This window comes from Motacilla alba, chromosome 6, assembly GCF_015832195.1.
Source record: "Motacilla alba alba isolate MOTALB_02 chromosome 6, Motacilla_alba_V1.0_pri, whole genome shotgun sequence".
Taxonomy (NCBI): Eukaryota; Metazoa; Chordata; class Aves; order Passeriformes; family Motacillidae; genus Motacilla; species Motacilla alba.
This window is the reverse complement of record NC_052021.1, coordinates 12,529,344-12,550,096: the sequence shown is the minus strand read 5'-3', so window position 1 is coordinate 12,550,096 and position 20,753 is coordinate 12,529,344. Positions and strand designations below refer to the sequence as shown.

The following is a 20,753-nucleotide window of genomic DNA, read 5'->3' as shown; positions in this document are numbered from 1 at the left end:
CAATATAGATAGCATTGTTTTTTTCAGTTCTTCCTTTCACTTTTTTTTGAGGTTTGATTTTTTTTCTTTCATTGTACCTCTGAAGTCTTCCCTCTCATACTGAGATCTCAGTTTCTATACAGGTTGCTATAGTCAAGGCAAACATCTGTTTCTTAAAGAACATTATAAGCCAGGTTTATAATTATGAAAAATGTGGATTTCTGAATGTGTTGCTGGCTTGCACGTGCACCTCTGGATCCCAGAACTCCTCACAGTAGGTGTTTGAACTGGTCAGTGCAATGAAGTTATAGGAATGGAGTCACCATTTCCATGGCTGTCATCCCCTACTATATGGAAGCCCAGCACAGGACAAGTTTGAACAGATCTCTTTCAGCACCTCCTGAAAATGAAGTGCTTCCTATGGAGAAAAAAAAGCCAGCAGTACCCAAATTGACATTTTGGGATCTAAACTAAACAATTCTCAGATTTTCTGGGGCCAGGATGCTCAGACAAAATTATGGCATACATAAATGAGCAGGCCATAGACACTCACTACACAATGTTTATGTTTGTGGTTGTGCTTGTCTAAATTTAGATCTTATAACCTGGTTGCACAAATCTGGCTGAGCCCAATGCCTGCTGTTCTGAGGGATCTCATTACCTGCATTTATTAAAAAATGTGAGTATTTTTGCTCCAAGTTTACTTTGGCTTTAAGTAGGACTGTTCACAGCAACTATTCTGTGTCCTAAACAATGTTTTAGTGGGACTTAGTCCCAAGCTTAAATCCAAGGACAAATTTCAGTGTTAGAATGACTCAGACAAAACCCATTATCTTTCCTAGATCAAGGTCAACAGCACAGTACGATCTGTTGGCATGATAACCGATCTGACTTGCCCAAAGCTTAGCCAGCCTCCTGGATTAGCTTGGTTTGAGGCTGGTGGTACATGAGAAATAAGTTCTATTGCCAACATCTACCTCATATCCAGCATGGTGACATGATCCGAGAGCAGTGTCTGTCACCCCAGCACACAGGACCCAAGCTCCCCCCTCTGACCTGGCTGAGAGCCACCTTTCCCTCTTGTTTTTTTCTGCTTCACTCTGCACTTGCTGCTCTGTGGGTGCTGTCAGCCCAGTGTGGACACAGACTTTCCAACCCAAATTCTCCCAGCAACTCCCATCTTTGATTTCCCTGGGAAACTGCCAACATCCTACTGTGTTTTCAGGTAATTTCTAATTAATACAGAGTATTTGTAGGGAATAGAAGCAGATATTTCTGCTCTGGGTATGCAAAAATTATAGAAGCTTAAATTGTACAATGGAAAGGGAAATCCAGGCGTTCTCCTGATGGCAGGAGGATATCCAAATGCCGGTCATGCTATTTGGGTGGGAGAAAATAATTATGGGGAGGTTGCTTCGGTTTTCCCTTTTTTTCATGTAATTATTTTCTACTTGCTCCTTTGAGCTATTGAGATGTTGAAGGCAAAATCTGAGTAATTACCTTTTCTGTCATACCCAACAAGACAGTAGAAAATATATCACAATTTTAGGATAAATAATAACTACAGCAACTCTTAAAGGCTGGTGTCAGGCTAATAAGTGAACTGCATGTTACAAGCTTTGCTCTACTGCCAAAGATAAAATGCATCCCCTCTCTGGTACGTCTCATAGACAAGTCAGAGTGCCTCTCCACTCGTATGTATTGACAATTGAAAAACAGGCTGGCATTTGCATAGAAGGAAGCAAGTATGTAAATTCTCAATGTGACACTTAGAATCTGCTGAAACAAAATGCCCAGTTGCAGTAAAATTGTAGATGGCCTAGGTAACCCTAGCCCTAGCTTTGTTAAAACCATGTTTAAACAGGTCATGGAATACTTCTACCATTCCTTTTGCACCCCACATTTCTGTCCTTGGCTTCAAGTGGGAAATGTCACCAGCACCTCCAAGTATATAAAAAAACCTTGCCTGTTTCTACTGCTGGCAGCTTCTTTAGTCTGCACAGATGGGGAACTTCTTTCTGAAAAATCATGCCATAAATTGCACAGACAGTCAGCTGTTGTGATTCTGTCCTTGCTGCCCATTTCCCACTCCCTCTCTGCTGGAAAAGATTCCCCTTTTCTGAAGCAGTGTGAAGACATTCCTCTATTTCTGCTGAAAATGAGAAACGGCGAATTCTTTAACCCTTTTTTTAAAATGGCTATTTAACAATCTCCTTTAGCCAAAGATGGCAGTAAATGGCAATGTCTTTGCCACACCCAGTCACTCAAACCTTTGGAAAGAGGCTTTTTCAGGAAGTCTGTTCTGCTGCAGGGGATTTGGGTATTCAGTGTCCTTTGGAGGAAGTACGCACCCAAAAGACTCTGCTTCATCCCCAAACTTGGCTGTCAGTCAAGCCATGATTGACACGTGCAAGTGGAGACCCATGTTCTGAGACCCTTCATGAGCTTTGGTTCTTTCACTGCAGCTGAAAACCTCCTCCCCAAGGTTTCTCGTTGTTTTTCTGCGTTAGGTAGTGTCTAATTGGACACTGGTAACAAGGGGAAAACAAGTAGGTCTTTGCACAGCTGCTCATAACTCACTGAGGTTTGCAGCAAGGGCAGGAATGGATCTGTGGCTCCTGGGAGAGATCACGGGCCAGAGACACTGCCAGAGCCCACGGGGGTGGAGGCAGGAGTTCCCTTCTCTGTGCCCAGCCATGCCTGCTCTATGCATGCTCAAAGGAGCTCAGAGGCACCAGGACACATCTGGCCCTTCTGAATGCAAGCTTAGGAGTGATGAAATTTTCTGTTCACTCCAGTCTAGTTCTGGAGGCTTTGCTTTTTACTTTGTTCTCTCATTTGAGTCTGCAGATTCAGTAGAACTGACAACTTCTGGATTATCTTTCTTCTAATCATGAATATTATGTAATTGTGACTGCACTTCTGCAACCTTTCTATGGCTTGTTACAGTTGTATGTATATTTTAATAACTCTTTCTTTGCTAAATTCCCAGGTTGACAATTTGTTTGCCTTTTTTAGAGTTTTGTTTAAATTATATATGCAACACTTGCTTGAATAAGTGTCTTCTGCAGTTTTGAAGGAAAGGCCAGAAATAAGTGAACACTACAGTTTCCTTATCCTTCAAAAGGCCATTGGAAAATCATATGAAACTCCTTTACTGCTCACACTTGGAAGATCACAAGGAGGTGGTTTCTTTTTTGTGTTGAGGAACTTTAGGAAAATATCCTGACCAAATGTTAAGTAACAGAGACACTCTGGGTTAGTTAGTTGCGAAAATACTTCTTCCTTTCCATTCCACATGACAGAAGCTTCTACTGCACTCACAATTTTAGATAGTTAAGTTATAGTCATGTTCAAAAAAAAAAAAAAAGGCATTGGAGTTCCAGCTAGAAAATTCTGACAAAATAGTTGCATTTAATAAAGTGACTAAGACTTTGCAATTTTTTAAAGTTGGTTATAATCTAAGATTCACGGCTCGTACATTTTTTAATTTCTGTGTGTGATATTTGTGTTTTCTGCTTCTGCTTTTTCTTCTGTATTGATGTTTTGATAAAAGAGATTTGTGAAATTGGTTATGTTTCTTCATTCCAAAAACAGATGTACTCTTCAATTCTTTTTAAAACTGTGATGAACATGTTAATCTATAAAGGTCCATTAGTCCTGCAAATTCCTATGTTAAATCTTAAAGAGTAAAATTTTTAAGGATATTTCATCCATGTTTCATATCTGTACTGAAACCAAAAGTCAGATGTGCTTAATATGCTTACAGATCTCATAGTAATTGGCTCTTTTCTCAGATTGGAGGATTCAGAGCATATGTTTCTCAGTTTGAGACAGATTTTTTTTAATCTGGTGCTAAGGTGAAGTATCATGCAATAGCATTAATGTTATGATTTACTGGAGCCCATTAAATCCAATTCATCATCTTATATATTTCCATTGCAAATTGGGTGTCTAGCTTCCTTTATAGCTCAGTGTTCAAGCATCTTGAAGTGCTGAGAAAGCTAAACTATTCACATGTTGTAAATACAGAAACTTAGCAAACTTTAAATATATTTTTAAACTCCTTTTCATTATTATTTGCCTTGATTGAGAAATGAACTTTAAAAACAAGACTGGAGAATACCTGCCCTCAAGCCTGCTCAGAAATTCTTTATGTCCATTTTTTACGTGGCATGAAGAAATTTTCACTGGCTATTTGGTAGTCTATCATTTTCAGTTGTACTCCTTCAGGTTTGTCAGTGAGAAAATTCTAGCAAAGTAAATTAAATAATCTCTCTAAAACTACAAAGCTGGTGAGAAGTGTTTTATCCAGTTTCACTTGCCATGTTTAAATTTGAGTTCAAACAAGACACAAGATGTGAAATCAATATGTGATATTAGAGACGTTTTTAATACGCTTTTTGGTGCATTTATTTATAATAAAAGCATTTATGTGCATTGCAAACCCCTTCATAGAAAGTCTGCAAAGGGATGGTTTAAGTCTCATCAGCACTTGCCCTTATCTCAAAATATGGTCAGAGGTAGCTCAGTATCCCCAGAAATTCATAAATGTGCATTCATAAATGAAAGAACGATGCCTCTTGGCAGTCTGGGCATTAACATTCGTGGTTTAGAACAAGTCAGAGAACCTCGTCACTGGGGCGAATTCTGCAGTTGAACTTTTCCATATGTTAATTGCAGGAGTGATGGGAAGGCTTATAGTGCTATGTGTGAAAAGTAAAATGAAAACAAATGGAAAGTAACACTGAATTTGTGCTCTTTCTTCCACAGGATGATAATACTTCTTTCCATGGTTCTAAGGTTAAAATATTTTTATTGAAGGGTTGTTTTCTCTTGTGAATCACAAAGAGAAGGTATGAGGGCTGTTAAGGAAAAACTGCAGGTCTATTAAATTTACATTCATACCAACGTTAGCATTAAGACTTTGGGGCTTGTTTCTCATTTGCTACGATGCAAATGTATTCCATATTTTACAAACACTTCAAGGCTGTTTTTTTCTACCAGAACTGTGAAAAGTGCCCAGAGGGTAAACAAGAATCAACAATTAGCCTGTAGCCAAAGCCTCCAGCCTCCAGTCTGGATTAGGACTGTTGAGAAAATGTCTGTAACAAGTCCTCAAGATCACAGTCTTTCCAATGTATTATTCAAAACTTGAATTACTATCAAATCGACAGGGAGAGAATGGCTGTTTGAGGGTTAGACATGAAAGTGCCAGAGCTTGCACCTCCTTTTCCATATTTGTAGGTAACTTTCTAACTTTTTGAAAGAGTTCTAGCAGACTTTCTCATCATCTGTGTTATTATTCTGCTGTACTTTGGCTGATAGCTTGTGCAAGTGACCAATAAACCACTCAAGTCAGCGCAGGTGGTTTCTGACAGCAGGATCTGACATTACCTCTAAGTGCTGTGACTGAAGATAGTGTGCTTTGCTAATAAAAACCTGGGGAATTATAAGGTTAATTATTGATCCTAGGCCCATCAGAAATATATTTTCCATACAAAATATATCCTCCATTTTCTTGGATAGAGCTTTTACCACTTAAGCTCTCCTGGAGCAGTAGAATTCTTGAGTTCTGTTTTTCCATGTGTCACTTGCCTGCATCCATCCATGATTCTGTGAAGCCAGGATGAGCATAAATATCTAACAGCCCATGCTATGCTTCCCTCCTTAGAAGAATTATAAAGAAAATAGGCAGGCACTGCCTTGTCCAACAATTTGCTCTTGGTTCTGCACCCAACCCAAAGAGCCTTTCTCTGGGATTATTTGATACTTCAGGAACCCCTAAGATTCAAAATCTCTTGTCCCAGAGAAGAGTTAGGCTGGAGAGGAGATCTCTACTATCTCCACATACGACCACTGAAGATGGTATTTCAGCACTTGGGGTTAGTAATGTTTGGTCAGAGCAAGTATTAAAACATTTAGAAATCCTTCACAATACAAGAAGAAACAAAACGTTTGGGGGGATTGATTATTTATTTATTTGTTGTTTTTTGCTTCTTTGTTTTGTGTAGAATTTTTGGGGGATCCTTTTAGATTTTTATTGAAAAAGAATTAAAATACAAAATTGTGCTAAAATATGCAGGTCTTGCTTTGATAAGTGCCTTAAGAAAATAAAATTATACCCCAGCACAAAAAGCACGTGTACATTTTGTGGTCAAATTTCCTGAATAATAAAAGCAATAGACCTTGACCAAATAATTGCAGTGACATGATGTGTAAATTCTCTGGCTCCTGAAAATATTTTGGAAGAAAGTAGCAGAAAATAGAGGACAACTCTGAGCCCTTCATATTTCTAAACAAACTCAGTTTCCTCGTACTCATTTCACATTTCCCACATGAGAGACAGAAGCCCTATGTAGTAAGCATCAAACCACAATTTAGAGATTGAGGTAGCAAATAAGTAAAAGGGACTACATTCCTGTCATTTTCTGTTGCTATGATCCTTCTCCTCGAGACTGCATGAGATGTGATGCAGAATATACCAGATAGGGCCCTTGTGAGAATAAAGGAATTGAATATTGCAAAGTGGTGCAATGGGAGCCATATATAAATGCTAAGATAAATACAGATTTGATAAATTACTAGCAAAGGCACTGGAGGGAACAATACAAGACGATGCAGTCAGGCTTTTTCATCTCACTCTCACGCCCCTTAGAGAAGACATGGCTTTCCAGAACTCTGCACCTGAGGCAAGATGTTTTAGTCATTTTATACATAATTACCCCTTGAGACCTCTCAGATTCTAGGATACTAAAACATAGCTCTAGGTCTTCAAGTGTGATGATATATGGATGTCCATTTTCAGGATGGGAAAAGATGCAGTAGGTCTACAATTCTCAGCTCTGATTGCCACAGCCAGTGTGCATGAATGCTCTGAGAAAGCATGGTGAATGCTCTGAGAAAGCATGGTCTCTGTAAAAAAATTCAGCATAGCTGCACCTCGCACTCAGCCCTGGGAGGCTTCACTCCTAAGGCTTCCCACACGATGGAAGGGCAGACAGGCAAGGCACTGGGATTTGCACTGAAGACAGCTCCCATGGAGCTGAGGATTTCTCACAGCTATCTGTGCTGAGCAGACATTTACCTCAGCTTTATGTATACTAGCACCTAAAAGCTAATTTCAAATCAAAGATTTCAGGCATCTAGTGAAAGGAGAATAGTCATCTTTGCTCCTGACATCCCTATTTCTCAGAGCTGTTAAGTGAAGTGATAATTTGCTACAGAGGAAGTATACTAGATAGAATACATTTTTACAGGAATATCTGTGCTAAGGAATACCTCTATAAAAGCTATTTTGTCTTGCATCATTTTGCCTGACAGAAATATTACTTACACTAAAATCCTTAATGTGAGATGCCCTATAAAAAAGTTGTTTAATTTAATAACAGTCATTGTATTAGTTCCCCCTAAAGTAATCACTTTGTTGAGAACACACTCTCTGTTCCTTTATTTGATCTGGGAATAAAATTATCCTGTCTTTACTTCAGTATCTCCTTCTTATTCTTTCTAGAATAAATAAACATGAAGCTGTCACTGCAGAGCAGGCACTGCCTCTCCCTGTCATAAACCTTTTGGTTTCTGTGATGAGAGAATTTTTCTGCACAATGATCTGTTTATTTTTCAAGAATATGCTTGAAGCACTACATTTTCTTGCTTTCCTGTTTCCCATGTAGATACATGAGTAACCACAGAGAGTTCCTGCCGTCCCAGTAGATTATATGTCCTATCAAGTTTTCTGTCATTCTCATAAAACTAATCAAGCTATTTATCACAAAAAATGATTTAATATATCAGGCACTAATTTTAGTACAATTTTTATTATGGCAACTAAAACCGCCAGTTGGGAGATTTGGGCCCTTTTATATCAGTGAAATATATGGCAGCCCTCTGCTTCATAAAGTCTTGGTTAAAGGGCTTGATTTGTGCACTGCTCACCTGCTGGGTAAATACTGGAGATCCTGGCCTAGAGTGTGGTGGCTTCTTAGCTATGCCAGCCAAAAGACCTCAAGTCAAAAAGCAAAAATCCCCACAATTAAATCCAAAACCTTATGGAATAACTGGGTCTTTCCCAGCCAGGTGGGAGCATGGTGACAGCTCTTTGAATCCCAGCTCAATATTATGTCCACTCACCTCTACATGTCTTTAACTTTCAACAAAGCTGTAAACATGGATTTTGTAGACTGTTTGTGTGTTATACACATGTACCAAACATCATCAAAATTCTTGTTAAAGAAAAAATAGAAATTCCTGGCTTTATTTACTAGAAAAGAATGTATGAAATTGTGAGATGTAAATATTGTATACTTTTCATACTTAAGAAACACTGACTTGCATGGCTTCTGAAAGTCCAAACTGGCAATCTGTTTGAGACACCACCAGCTTTCAGGGGGTGTATTTAATCAAAATGTTATTATTTGCAGGTTTTCTTCTACCTTAGAAGACACAAAGTTCCTTGTTGCAATGTTTTCTGTTGGTGACTGGATACTGCCAGGGGCTGGTGAGGAGCTGTAAAACTACAGTGAACCCAGTGACCATCTCAAATCTAGGCCTAGTAAGTATTGTTCATTTGATGTTTAATCTTGTATCTGATCAAAGTAGATATTGTTCATTTAGTCTTTAGTCTGGTATCTGTCTGATAAAAGCATGTGAGAAATGAGTTGACAGCATCACTGCAATTTGCCAGGCACTTGTAAGAAATCATCTTGCCAGCTGATGTATTTATTTGGTAGCACCCGTGAAGAAGCTAGCAACACACCAGCAACAGAAATCCTGTCAGCATTAGTCAAAGGACTGAAGCACTCAAAGGAAAAGAATAAATACCCTGGGCTTATTCCTGGTTTTCTTCATAAAGAACAGCACTTCTTTGTTCAGATAACATCTGAGAGTTTAGTTGAGCAGTAGAAATGAGGTGGCTTTATGAAGCAAAGAGAAATGCACATTTAGACATCTTCAGAGCACATGGAAATTCATGTATCACCCATGTACAGAGCACGTGAGGCTGATTTCAAGCCCTGGGGAAAGCAAAATTCCAGAGCTTCCAACACCCCTGTGCCTCATCCCAGCCACTGAGGAACATGGTGTAACTGCAAGGTTAAAAATAAGTGGGCCCTAAGATCAGGTTTCTCACTTGTCATAAAGACAACATTTAATTTTATTTACCTCTAGCTGATTTTCATCACTGTTGAGAGTATCACCATCAGGAAACAGTTAGGCCCTCTTGTCACCCCTTGCAAGACTCATGTTTATCTCAGTTTGAATCATTTTTGCCATAATTCAGAGAACTGATGTCCTTTCCTTTCTTAAAAACGGAAAAGAACGGCTCCCAGCTCAGTGTTTCTTTGGTACCTAGAGAAGTTTCCTGTTCTCTGCACTGCCAGGAGGGGTAGACCTCTGCTCTGAGCCTGAGCCCCACGCTCTGCCACCAGAGCCCAGCCAAGGCAGCCCCACTGCCCCACAGGGCAGCTTTGCCCAGCCGCAAACTTCCCAGGGACTGAAAATGCAGCTCAGTATTGGCAGCTGTCTCGGGCTTGTTAGGCCCAAAGCATCCACATTAGGTGTGGCAAGGACTTTAATTTTCTTTTTTTTTTTTTTTTCCCTAATTCTCTTTAAGTTAGACACACTGTAAGGGGATGAATATAAACAAGGAGCGAGTAGTCTGTGTAGTATAAGAGCAAACATTATAGATTATGAGCTGAGGGACAGGGCTCAAAAGGCAGCAATTCAAAAGCCAGTCAGAATCATCCACTAAATTTTTCTTTACTTACTTGAGGGTTTTTAGTGCCCTCTGGAAGGACATCAACAAGATTTAGACAGAAGCATATCACTACTGTAATGAACACTGACAAAAAAATTGAGAAACTGGAACTGGAAATGCATTTGCAATACTTCTCTGGGAATTACCACTATAATTACACCAGTTTAGAAAGCAATACCTTTGTAAGTGCTTTTACCCCATCATGTCTCACACGAGGGATTATAGCATTTTAATGACCTCGGTGGCTAAATTGTACAATATCTATAATAGTATGAAATCTAGGAGAATTTTTGGCCCCATTGAGGCCATAGAAAATCTCCTACTGACTTTGTTGGAGCCAGCAAAATCCATCCTAATTTTTCAGGTGGCCAGCTCCAGCTACAAAAGGGGCTTGTATTTTCCCCAGACTCTTAAAATAAGAGCGAACTGATACTTTTCAAATACTTATGCTACAAATACCCTGAATTATATTTCATGAAAGATGTTATGACATGGAACACACTGTTTTTTCATGAAACACACACCTTTTAATAGCAGTTATTGAGAGGGTGATACATACATCGCTATTTCTCCTGTCACCAAATGAAATGAAATTCATAGATCTGCTCTTAGCTAACGGGATACACATTTTATGGCTAAATAAGGCCTTGAAAATGAAAATCTTCTGCCCTTCTCAGGAGGATATAGATCCAAATTAAATGAGCAAGTTACATTAAGGCACCTGTAAACCTTGAAAAGGGTGTATTGGCTTGTTCATTGTTCCTATAGATAATAAACTCACCCATCAAACATCTAGAGAGCAAGCCAAGGAAAGCAAATGTCACCCTGCCTTAGCTTCCCTTATATGTTTTCTGTTTTCTGAAATTGAACATATCTTCTGTAGATAGGACTATAAGAGATTGATAGATGCCTTAAGATCAGTTTGCACATGAAAAGGTAATAATTGATCCCTGGCCACTTCATGAACCAGCATTTAGTGTGCTGTGCAATTTCAGAAATAAATCAGAATAACTACCTGAAAAATAAAAGCAGGTAAAAAAGCTCACTTTCCTTCAGCTTTAGAAAATATATGTTGTGTTAGGGAAGGTGTTAACTGACAACATGTTTTAACTGACATGGCAATAAATATGACCAAGCACCAGCATTTTCTCCAGTGTGCAAACTGCCTTTGCAAGAGCCTGGAGAGATTCCCGCTGGTCTCTGCAGGATTTGGCTTGAGCTCCTCTGCAGGAATTAGTTCATGCCAGTGGAAGTAAATATGCCCTTTGGGATGCTGCTGCTGCCATTGAGGTATTTATTTTTATAATAACTTGTTGGCTGGTATAGGGATAGGAAGTCACAACCACAGCTCTTGCATGCACAACTCCACACCATTCATCCTAATCAGTTAGAACCCTTTCTGAAGATAGAAATACTAAGAGCCATAAGCTTGGGGGCCTGGCTACCAACACTTCCTGCACCCTGATGGCTACTGGCCACTCCTCTGGGGGCAGCTTCTTTCCCAGTGCTCTGCAGTGCCTGTTAGTGCCTCCCAGCCACCAGCAGCCAAAGCCGACCCCTTGGACCACAGGGTGATCCAATGAGGGCAACAGATCACAGGGTTTTTCTGACTCATACAGAGCCAGTAAAATGCATTTCTTAGGAAGGAGCCTCCCTTACTATTTACTCTTTCCAGTGTCTGCTCACACCGTGCTTTATTCAACAATATTTTCTCTAGATTGGCCCCTTCCTGGCTAACAAAGCCCAGCTCTGTCTGAGAAGCTCATCTACTAACTTCCAAAGTCGTCCCAAACAAATCAGATAGGAAACACTACCAGATTTCACTAGCATGCTCTTCCCTTGCCAGACATGAATTCATAACTCGGAGAAAGCTGAAATGACAGTAAGACTGAAAGGGCCGGTGATAATGACACAGCACTTTCACATCACGTGTGCTCTTTTATCAGCACTAACAGACTTTTGAACACAGAGTGGAGCTCTGTAGATTTGGCTGGTTTTCACATTTTAAGTGGTGTTTTCTCACTTACTTCCTGTTTGGTTTTTTTTTGCCAGCAGGCCCAACCACATCCAGAACCTAGATAATAGTCGAGTCAGTGTCTCTGCCAGCTTTGTTTAAACTCCCTTTTCTACTCTTTAAACAAGGTTGGAGCTCCACTTATTTCCTTTCTGATACATAACTTGAGCAAAACTTGACTTGAGGCCAACAGTATCTAAGAAAGGAGACAAAAAGCTTGGGCAGAATAGGAAATAGGTAATTTTGCTGCTGTTGCAAGTGCTGGAATATAGGCAGAGCATTTTCTAATAACTTTCTCCAGCTGCCAGTTACTTGTTCAAAATGAAACACATATACTGCAGGGGGAAGAAGGCTGATGTGTTTTTAGGTTAAAAGAAATGTTGTCCAACATCTGTTTACCACATGGTAGCCTTAACCAAAAATTTTCCCTCTTGGCAGCCATTGCTTGCCTTGCTATGCACCCATTGGTTGCTTTCTCCACTCCAGCAGTGGCTTTGAACCTACTGCACGATTCCAGAATCTGTAGGCTTCACCTTGTTCTCACCCAGCCCGAACTCCCATTGGGGTTCACCTGGTGAAGCAGTCAATAAAAGGGACTGAGAGCCTCAAAACACAGTTCAGGGCACCGGAGTCCTCCGAGTTCTGGCAGGAACCAAACACCTCTTCAGCAGGTGGCCTCCACAGAAAATCATGAGCCCCCTGAACACGCACTCAGCCGCTCAGCCAAGCCTACGTTAACGTCGGGCAGCCGTAACACCTTCATGGTTTGTGAAACATCAAAGGGCCCTGAATGCCAGAGTCCTAGCTCCCTCTCCTGGCAGAGCACCGCACGGGACCGGGGCCGGGGTGCTCCCCAGCACAGGCAGCCTGAACCCCAGCTGCAGCTCTGCCGAGGAGCCGTGCCCGCAGCGACCAGAGCTCCCCTCTGCGAGGGGCCCAGTGGCAATCACGCAGCTCCAGCTCTACCAGCAGATTAATACAGGATTAGCAAAGGCAAAATCTAGTCTAGTGAAGAACATCTGCGACATAGCTTTAGCCGCATAAAAAATATGTACTTGAGCACAGATAAAACTTCATTGCTACGCATTATCTGCAGTCCTTAAGGCTGGGGGTAGTGCAATTTGTTCTCTAATACTCTGATACAGACTGGCTCATGCAACTGTGCCATGTTCCTCTCCAACACCACAGCCTTCTTCTGTTTGCTGTTTCCTCTACACGCTGAGCCCACAGAGTGCCTCCCCAGACTGTAATTTTCTCCTTGAGAAGCACACATCTACAGGCTGGATGAGAACCTGTCACTGTAGCAGGTCGTGTACGACACCAGGGATCTCAGCAGCAGTCTCCAATCCTTCAGGAGCATGTGGCATTTCCACAGGGGAAAGGACAGCTATTGCCTGTCAATCCAGAGTCGCTTCTGCTACATCCCTGCTTCGTGAAACACATCCTGGCACCACATCCTGGGTCATCATGGCAGTGGCAGTGGCAGAGGTGGCAGTGTGACCTGCCTTCATGGCCCAAGGCTGAAGCGAGGTCCTTCTCAGCCAGCAGCACGTGCCTCCACAGCTTCGGGGAATGAGCTGGCTCCTAATATGCAAAAGACAGCAGAGCTCACCCCAAGCACACAGGCCACTGAGAGCGACCCAGGTTGCAAGCCATGTGCAGGTACATGAAGTTGGGTCATCTCAGCCACTGACCATTAGCACCCTGGGTTGGGCACAGCAGTTTATTTCTGCAGGGTTTTGATTCACTTATTCAGCCACCATGGGTGGCTGAAGTCCACTGAATGCCTCCCTAACAAGTGGGTGGGCTGGGATGCCGGGGACAGGGCTTGTTGGCATGTTAGCATGATGCTAACTTAACAGGAAAGCATAAGTACTTGAAAAGTATCTGTTCGCTCTTATTTTAAGAGTCTGGGGAAAATACTCCACTCCTGCTATTTCTATGGAGAAAGTGGGAACAAAGTTTCCTGCACAAGTAGAACAACAGGTCTCTCTTAGGACTCTTTCAGTCTTTGGCAATGGGGTTACAGCTCTTGTTTATGAGGAGGTGGAGGCAGGTCACAGATGTGCAAGCTGGTTTCTGCTGTGGTTTTGTTTTCTTCTCGGTTTCACACTGGTGCAGTTTTCCCAAGACAATGGGTCCTCCACAGGTCAGTGTGTTACTTCAGGAGGCACCTTCAATCTCCAGCACCAGCTATGGGTCCTGCTTAAATGGTGAGGCCTTATATTCTTAGAGGTCCATAAAGCAAAGCTAAAGCTGCACAGAAGCCATTCAGTTAAGCCAAAGCTGTGGCTCATAAATTATTTCACTGTAAGTTAACCATTAATTGTAGGAGACTTTCTGTATATTAATCAGAATTAAATTATTGTTTCTTCCTCAGGGAGAAAAATGAGGTAATGAAGAAGAAAGAGGAAGACAAAGGGAAAAGGATACTTCTGGATATTGCAAAGATGTCTAAACTTCACTAGCATGCTCATCCTATTTCATGTTAGGTATCATAGGCAACTTATCTCTTTATATATAGTGCCAAATTTTCTTTGAGAAACAAAGGTCTCTTCCCTGCAGATGCTCACACATTCCCTTAGTCAGCCCTCAATCCTGCATCCATCATCAGGTTCTGGTTCCATGCTGTTCTGAAAAGTGTTAACTTACTATCAGAAAACTTAAGATTCTTTGTGACCTGAAAAGCAGTGGTTTCATTGTTGTGCTTTGCCCCTCTTTAGAATTTTGTCCCTAGCAGTTATTATGTTCCTGTGATAAAACCAAAGCTCGCTACTAATGTACTATATTCTGGAATATATCTCACAACCAATCATTAAATGATGGTGAGTACTCCTAACTTAAACTGCATTACTAATGTTAATGGATTGTATCAAGTTTTGCTTGTTCAGTCTGGTATTTGGACTGAGGATATATTTTGAGATATTTGAATGTACTCATGAATTTTCTCACAAGATTTTCTTCTAATGCTATACCTACTTTTCTCAGTTTGTACATGTTTGAAGTGGTGGTGTCAGTCCTGACCAGCAGAGATCCCAGACTGGGTCCTGCCTTGGAACCTGACAGCCTGCATTTCCTGAATTAACAGGCCCAGCACGAGGCTTGCTCCCACCACCCTTACTCAAGCAAGAAGCCCTTTTCACATTGCTGACTACACATGAGGTTTGTGCCAATACACAGGGCTGATAAGTGTTTTGTAGCTATAAGAACAAGCAAGCAGTCAATTACCTAAACTTTGTAATTGATCAGGAATCCATATTTGTGGAAAGTTCTCCATCAGAGTCTTTAAATCAGAGCTGGTTATCTCTCAGAAAGGGACAGTCTGTTTACAAGTGGTTGGTGCTGATACAGAAATTATGGGGCAAAAAAGTTGTAAGGCTGCTTTTCTGCAGCAGAGCAGACAAGTGCTGGATTCTCTACCTGGGACAGGGCAGCCCCAGATGTGTGTATAGACTGGGGAATGAGAGGCTGGAGAGAAGCCCAGAGAAAAGAGACCTGGGGGTCCTGGTCGATAGCCAGTTGAATGTGAGTCAGCAGTGCCCTGGCCAGGAGGGCCACCCCTGTCCTGGGGAGCACCAGGGACAGCATGGCCAGCCAGGTATGGGAGGGGATTGTCCCACTCTGCTCTGCTCTGCTCTGGAGTGGTCTCACCTCGAGTTCTGGGGGCAGTTTTGGGCACCAAAACATAAAAAAGAGATTGAGCTGTTAGAGAGAGTCCAAAGGAGGACACGAGGTGGGTGAAGGGCTTGGAGGAAGCCGAATGAGGATAGGCTCAGGTCCCTTGGTCTGTGCAGCCTGGACAGGAGGAGACTGAGGGCAGACCTCACTGCAGTCACAACTTCCTTGTGGGAGGAAAAGGAGGGGCAGGCACTGATCTCTGCTCTGCGGTGACAGTGACAGGGCCCGAGGGAATGGCCTGAAGCTGAGTCAGGGGAGGTTTAGGTTGGCTATCAGGAAATGGTTCTTCACCAGAGGGTGGCTGGAACAGCTCCCCAGGGCAGAGGTCACAGCAGCAGCCTGACAGAGCTCAAGCAGTGTTTGGACAAAGCTCTCAGGCACATGGTGTGACTCCTGGGGATGATTCTTTCCAGGGCCAGATGATCCTCGTGGATCTCTTCCAACTATGATATGATACCATTAATTTTTATCTGGGGAGGGTGTTGTGTATGCCCAGAGGTACTTTTTTAAAAATTATTTTGCAGAGCTGTGCATCAGTGAGTGGAGCTGTCATTCTGCCTCCCAAGTCTTCTGTTATGGAAGAGATCTTGGAAGGGACTGTGGTTTGTGGAAAATATTCACTCACTTCCAGCAGCAGCTGATGTATAAGGAGAGAACTGCCCACCTTTAGTTTACAGACCCGTTTTGCCCCACAGCTTGCTAGGTAGACAGGCCAGCACACTCATACTGGTGCCAGGAATGTTGCTACTGATTGTGCTCACCCAACCACGCTGTATCAGCACGTCCAAGACTAGTTACAGCTAATAAGGCTCTATCTGAAGGGAAAAATGAGACCAGAGTGAGATTTATGACAATTCAAAGCACAGAATAAGCAATATGAACAGATGAGCCTCAAAGAATGGTAAGGTGCTCTTCACATACAAATATTTCGGAGGGAAAAATAAGAAAATAATAGAATTAACTATAGCAAACAGGTTTTCTAAATAGAGGTTTTCTGCATTTCCCATGACAGTCAGTTGAATGAGGGAAGGAAAAAAAAAAGGAAGAGCAGAAACTGCTTACAACACAGAAAAAACCTTGAGTGCCAAGAACACGCTCCAGATTTTTTTAGAGATGCATGACTCTTATCTCAGTCCTGATTCATCACAGCTTAATCCCAGAATTATTCTGAATTCAAAGATCTTGCTCCTGCGGGGTTAATGGGTTACGTTCAGCATTGAAACCCATGACACAAATAGCTGCTTAATTATTCAATCCAGACAGGATTTAGTGGTAATGGAAATAAAAATAATAATGGCAGAAATTGCAATGTTTTACATTTTGTAGGGGGAATTATTTTTTCTTTTATCTGTATAATTCAGGACTGTGCACAGGCAGGAGGAGGCCCATATAAAGGAGGGGTTGTGCTTCTTGTGACACAAAATATTAGCATGCCCATGACTGAAGAGGAGGAAAAGGAAAACAGTGCCATAAAAGTGACAGTAGAGGTGAAGAATTGTGGTGAATGTGTAATGCACTGCTGAAAAGATGCAGAAGAAAACATAGCAAACTAAAAGTCTTATCCTATCTACCCTACTATTCCAAAACACAACCTAATTTGAAGGGAAGAAGCTGCTGTTCTCGTTGGCTCACACCATTTATTCATAAACACAGGCAAGAAATGTTAAAGTGATACAATTACCATAATTATTATCTTTGTGCAGGAAATGCAGTGGTGGTTTTCCACACAGAATTTCATTCAGCAGCCCTTGTGGCTGTACTAAAGGCACCAAGCACAACTGCTCTGGGAGAAAACACAGGAAAACTGCTCCTCAAATGCACCAGCCAGCCGGGATGTCAAAGCAACAGACACAGGAGCACCGAGATGTATGGGTCAGTCCTGTTACAAGGACTGTACTGTGTGCAGTAACCAAAGATGCAGTGCCAAACCAAACTTGGCAGGCATATGGCACTCCAAGAGCAGGCAAACCCCATGGGAATCAATGGGTCTAAACTGGGGGTTCTGCTAAAGGTCACACTTGGCATTTATTTAATTGAGACCTGTTTTGAAAGCAAGCTGTGCAGCAGGGTGGAAATAGGAATCCAAAACAAATAAACAGGATCACTTTAAATCCAAATCATCTCTAAATGCAATGCTGCTGTGTACAGGGGATATCAAATTAGGGGGCTGATTCCCAACCCCCAGCAGATTCCTGTCCTTCTGCAGCTTCCCAGGGGATGAGCTTCAGGTAGGGCTTCCCTGTTAAGCCCTGGTTAAGCAGGTGTCTGTTTGAGTTTGGATAGGGCTCAGGGTAAAGCAGGCTAAATTACTTGTTCAGTTGATGACACTGGCAGTCCTGGTCATTGCTCACTTATCTTCTCACTCTGATTTGCTTTGGTAACTGGTCTGATGCAAGTGGGGTGGGAGTGTGTGTGTTGAGCCAAAACATATTTTAGCTTAAAAAAAAAATCTTTCACATGTAAAGTACCCAAGCCAGAGTAATTTAAAAGGCTGAGCTTGGGTTCAAGTTCTGAGTCACAACCAGATTTCTATCTTACTCCACTTGTTTTTGTCTCTCTCTTTAAACATTTGAAAAAGTTGAGGTTTTTAAAACAGATTTAAAAAGTTTGGGCTGTATACCTTGAATTTTTCACTACTGTATTTCAAACTGTGTGGTGGACAGATGAAAGCTGTGTTTGGATAAATTGGGAATAAAAGGACTGTGGTGTGTTCTTCATAGAATTAACGTAAGGGCTACATTGTCAAATATATTGGAGGCAAGCTAGAGATGATCATTTTGGGTTTGGCACAAAGATGAAGGATTTCTGCCTGTATGCTGCTAGACGTAAGGGATTGTTCTACAAGTGACAGTGGAGAAAAGGGAGTTCTGTTGTTTTGTCACAGAAGGAAAAGGATTACTGTGCAAATGATACTCAAGGAAAAAGATTCTACCATGTATGACATGGAAAAGAGAGGTACATACATCATGGAAGGGGCAGGGCAGTGTGTTTTTTATTTCTCAAGAAATAAGAATATTGTGCCCAGAGTACACCACAGCTGAGACTGGGTGCCACATGCTGGCACTGCTGGTCTGTTGGGTGTACAGGACTTTCCTTCTGCCTTAGGAATTCCAGCCTCCTAGCTCTAAGATGGTTGGTTCTTTTCTACACATGAATAGAGGAGCAGATTGCTGCTGTTGTTGTTGTCTCCTTAGGAAAAAAGAATTAAGTATCAAGCTGCATAAGAAAAATATGAATGAAACAAAAGGTTCACTTTCTTCATGGCACTGAGAAGTGTTTCAATCATTGTCCCTGTGAAAGTAGTATTTACATTTCCACGATGCAGCAGCCATCAAAGCCCAGCTTTTGGTTGTGATAAGACCTGATAGGTAACGGAACATGTTTGGGGTGCGGGCTGTGGTACATTGCACTGGTTTTGTATTATGAGAAAGGAGAAGTAACAAGGAGAAGATAGTGATTATTTCTACCTTTATTATGCGAGTTTCTGCTTCAGGACTTTCCAGTTATTTGGAGATTTGTTTGTTTTCTCACAGTGATCCTGACATCCAGTTACTCATAACATGTCACTCTCAAGAGCCCTACAACACTTTGTACCAGGAACCGCATTTCGGAAAAGGTGAAGCCAGGGTCAAACACATTCCTGCTAATTGTACCGACTGCAGGAAAGTTATTCTGTGATGATAGAATTTGCTCTCTGAAGTTAAAGGGGGAAGCTGCTAATTGCTTTTAAGGAGGACCCAGAAAAATGACTGTGGGCTGGCCAAGAACTCCCTGCCCAGGCGTGCTGGCGCATGCTCCCCAGGCACACACAAGATAAGCAAGGCTAATCTTTTGGGGGAGTGTGGTATGTGAGGAGGATGTGCAGCTCAAACTATGCCAGGGCTTAGAGGGAGATGCACAAAAAAACAGTGATAGAAAATGTGTCTGTAAAAAATGTACATCCGTGCATTTTGTACTGCTGGTACTCACTGTGTAGAAGAAATCTGCTACAGCAACCTGATCTTTTCAAAGCTGCCACCAGTGCAGTGGCATAGCCACTGGCTCTTTTCTGCAGTGTTTCTACAATGCTCTGAATGGCCTCAGGCCCTACAAAGCCTACATCTATTCTTACCATCATCTGACCAGGCAGCGTATATGTTTCATCTTGATCTAGCTTTTTCTTGTAGTTTTCCTGCTTATCAAATCTGCAATCTCTCTTTGAGTTGAAAAATTCAGGGCAAGGAGAGACAAATAAGGTCTAGTTTGTGCAGAAAATCACAGAGCAGTCCTGGCTTATTGATGTGCCATATCACAAGGACAACCAGACTCTGCTTCTCTGCTAAAATTTATGATTGGGTATATCAAAGTCTCTACTCATCATCCTGTTTTAATTGTTTCCTTTTTTTCTACTTTCCACAGAAACCCTAACTCCCCAAACCTTTCCTACTCAGAAGTCCAAGTTCTGAAGAGTTCTGCAAAGCTATCTTATTTTGTGAATGTTTCTGTTTCCAGAGTCATCCTGCCCCTTATTGCTGAGAAGTGTAGCCCTGGAAAGGAAGGATGACTGCCTGGGACTTGACAAGGTTTGCAGCTTCCTAGATAAGGAAGTGTATCGGAAAGATTTAAGGTGATGTATTGGCTGAACTTCCTCAAGCCTGGGCTGAAATTCATGAATGAGGGAACTAGATAGAAATTTGCCACCTCCTGAGATTGCTTAAGTCACAGAGCTCTTAGTGGCTACCTTAGGAGATGGAGAAAACTGTAGCCAATCTCACTTTAAAAATTTCTTTGTCCTTGCAGAAAGAACACCTGGGGTTGTAAATAAGATTTCAGCTGAGAAAAGTTTCTCTCTGAGTTCTTTAGGGGGATGTAGCAAAGTTGTCTGACTGACTTTTTTGCATTGAGCTCTGGCTGTCATTACCCTTTGCTTGCTCACTGCTACTGCTGGGTGAAGGCTCCCATTTGAAGTTCTTGGCTCTGAGAGGGAACACCTCCTAGAGCTCAGTTAGACTGCTGCAAGCACACACCTTCCAATATGCCTTTGGTCTTTGAGAACAGGAAGGAAGGGAGAAAATTGCCCTGACAATTGAAATTTAGCAGGTCTGGTTCACTGCTCAGTGAAGTTCATGGGAGACTTTCCCTTGACCTCAAAAAGAAAGAACCAGCAGATTAATTCTGTTTTATGCAAAGAAAAAGGTAGAGTAATAGCTAAGAATGAAAACTGAGTGATACACGTCCAATTTGAAACATGTAACAGGTAAAGGTTACCCAAAAGTGACCTAAATAAGGCTTGGTTCTAAAACTATTTCATATAAAGGGTCTGCAAAATATGCATAAAGCCACTTG

General features: G+C 41.8%; 1 long non-coding RNA gene across 1 annotated transcript in view; it reads left to right on the top strand.

Annotated features, from left to right (window-relative positions):
- Nucleotides 1-14,262, top strand: part of LOC119702852 — a 286,047-nt gene extending 271,785 nt beyond the window's left edge. Inside the window, exons 3-4 of the long non-coding RNA XR_005257466.1 lie at nt 8,403-8,533; nt 14,131-14,262. This is a non-coding gene — a long non-coding RNA (uncharacterized LOC119702852). The remainder of the gene's footprint in view (nt 1-8,402; nt 8,534-14,130) is intronic.
- Nucleotides 14,263-20,753: the final 6,491 nt, after the last annotated feature.